Raw genomic sequence first — 2,975 nt, forward strand, 5'->3', positions numbered from 1 at the left:
GGGGCGGGGCGGGGGGTAGGGGGCGAGGGGCGGGGCGAAAGGGTCGGTGGGGGGGCGAGGGGCGGGGCGAGAGCTCAAAGAGGGGGGGGTGAATGCAATGGATAGAGCGGTGGGGGGGAAGTGGGGGGGGGGACCGAGGAGCGCGTGGCGAGTGCGGGGGTTGGGGTGGGGGGAGCGCGAGGCGAGAGCGAAGGGGGCGTGTCTAAGAAGGGGCGGAGCGTGTTGGTTGGAGGGGACGAGGGGGGGGGTCTTGCGCCCTCCCTCCCTCCCCGCCCGCTCGCACGCACGCGACACCCGAGCGCGAGCGTCTAATGCCCACCACCCCCTCCCCCGAGCGAGTGGCCGAAGCCGAGGCCCACTTCCGCCGAGTGACGTCACGCCGTCTTCGGCAATCTTCGGAAGAGGACTCGGTCGCCCGCGCGACGACTTGGTGGCCCCCCCCACACCCCCAAATGCCCCGCCCCCTACCAACTCGTGCCCCTCCCCCGCCCAGAATGGGGGGCGGGGGGGGTGGGTTTCAAATTTTGCATGAAACTTTCAAGAATTTTACTTTCTAATAAATTAATTTATTACAATTTTCGTTGTGGGGTGACGTTGAATTTTTTTTGCACAGGGGGTATCAGAATACTGCCTAAATAAATGACATGATTGTTTTTTTCCCCTCGCCTGGCTAAATGAAGGATTTTTTTGTTTATTAATCGGTTACCCTTGAACGGTATCCAGATATAATCTCTGACACTCATCGTGTTATGTTTGCACACACCTCCCTCGCACTTTTGCACAATCGAAACATCTATTTAATTAGACCGCCTGCAGTCTTTCACGAATTAGGCCAAACGGATCCCACCACCGTGTTTTTTAATTATTTTTTTATCCCCCTTCAAACTCAGCGGCGTTGAGGTTCATATTGCCAAAAGTTCACTTGGCGCTGCAACTTTACACGACGCTGTTCGAATTCGGCGAAAACGTCGCACGAAACGAACGCAATTTCACATTCACTGTAATTTGGGGCAATGTCGTTGCCCTGGATATGGTGGCTTGCGTTGCCCCGGCAACCACGATAGGTGACACGGATGTTGGGAGTTTTGTGTCACAAAAGCCACTCAACTTTCGTGTCCCCTGGACCAGAATTGTGCTGCAACATTAATTGCCCCCCACCCCTAAACCCACCCTGCCCCTCAATTAGAACAACAAAAACAAACTACACTATTCGCAGGATTGCGTTTACGTCCAGTGATAATGAATTTCTAATCAGCAGTGAGTTAATTGGCCCGTGAGTGTTCACCTGAGGAACTGCAACTGTATTGCTGCGCAGATATTAATTGCTCACACTTCTTAGCACACGTTATGATTCGACTGATTATGTGAAGCAAACCTGCCGCAGTGGGTTTTCGCCTAGCTAAATAAAGCATGTTCGTAAACATTAAGTGTAAATGGCTGAGACAGAGATGGAACCTTTGATAAAAAATTATATAACCATAGATTCCTCTTTTTAGGACGTAGCATCCTCGATTAACAAGGTTGGCTATATAGTATCTCCGATTAGGACGGTTGGCTACGTACGATGCAAATTAAGTGAAACATTCGTACATTTTAGGCGCGAGTTTCGGTGATTAATTCTATTAACTGTTTCGACCATGCTTGGATTTTATTAAACACAGCTCTCACATTGACAAAGCAGGATTGAGGCTGGTGATTACTCCATGGATATGGGACACACTGTTTCAGTAGTATCAGGTGTTATAGGCTTTGGTAGCGAATTGGCCAGGAGGTGGCAGTACAGCAATGAATTTTGGAATCCAGCCGTATGATCCTTTGAGTGCTATCTCCTCCTATACCATTGCAGGTTATCTCCAAGATCTCCAATTTCCTCCCACACGAAGCCCACTCATTAATAATGGAATTGGCCTAACATCCCAAGAGTCCCAAGGCTCGGTGAGGCTTTCCCGTGTAAATTAAAGGCATTATTATCACTCATACACCGATATCAACAAATCACCTCGTTATTCGCCCGATTTCATCACAGGGGGGCCAAGGCAACGAGATGTTAACTCCCTCGGCTGGTATGCAAGGAGGTCGTGGGTTTGATCCCAACCCTGACGCCTCAATATTTGGAGTTTTCATGTTCTCTCAGCATGGTCGCGTGGGTTTTTCTCCAGGTCCTCCGTTTTTTCACTCCACATTCAGAAACACGCGTTTAGAGTATTGGGCTGCTGTACATTTCCACGTGATAAGCCACTTCGCTGAGCTATCATTTGTGGCCAGGTGGCTTCTGAAAAATAATCTATATATCTCGGTAGGCCTTACTGCGCGTTATCATAGGCAGTACCGTGTCAAGTAGTCTCGCTGTGGGTTGCAGAGGGGAATTTCAGAACAATTCAACGCTGTACTGTTCTTCTATGTTCCCCGTCTTCACCAACCCGCACTGACCAGCGGGGTTGATTTATGAATGGTTAAACAACCCCCACCGACCGACACGGTGGATTGAACATACTGCCTGTACACGTCCATGCTGTGGGTTTGACAGTGGGGTTAGTTTTAATTGTGTATCACACTGTGACGCCATTCCAAGTTTACCCTCACACACAGAGAGAGGTGGGAGGGGTGGGGCTTTTTTATTTATACACGGAGCTGTGCGAATTATTTATAGTGCCCTGGAAATGTGGAATTTCCACGTCTGTCTCAGGGCCACCCGATCCCAGTTTGGGCGCGGAGACGTGTCAACGTTTGCTTTCGACTGTACGTGTCGTTTTGTAAATAACACCAATTTATTGGTCTTTCTGTTGTTTCGGCGTCAAACATGGAAAGGACTAAAATCTTCCAACTACTCCTTGTGGTGCCAGGTTTAAGTGCAACATCTGCGCAAACTAAGTGAGACTTAGTGGCGAGATGTTAATTACATCGCCTGGTATGCAGGTCGTGGGTTCGATCCTGACCCTGACGCCTTTATATTTGGAGTAAGCGGTGCCTCTCTC

Source organism: Lethenteron reissneri, chromosome 11 (assembly GCF_015708825.2).
Source record: "Lethenteron reissneri isolate LAM-NWPU_2019-01 chromosome 11, ASM1570882v1, whole genome shotgun sequence".
NCBI lineage: Eukaryota > Metazoa > Chordata > Hyperoartia > Petromyzontiformes > Petromyzontidae > Lethenteron > Lethenteron reissneri.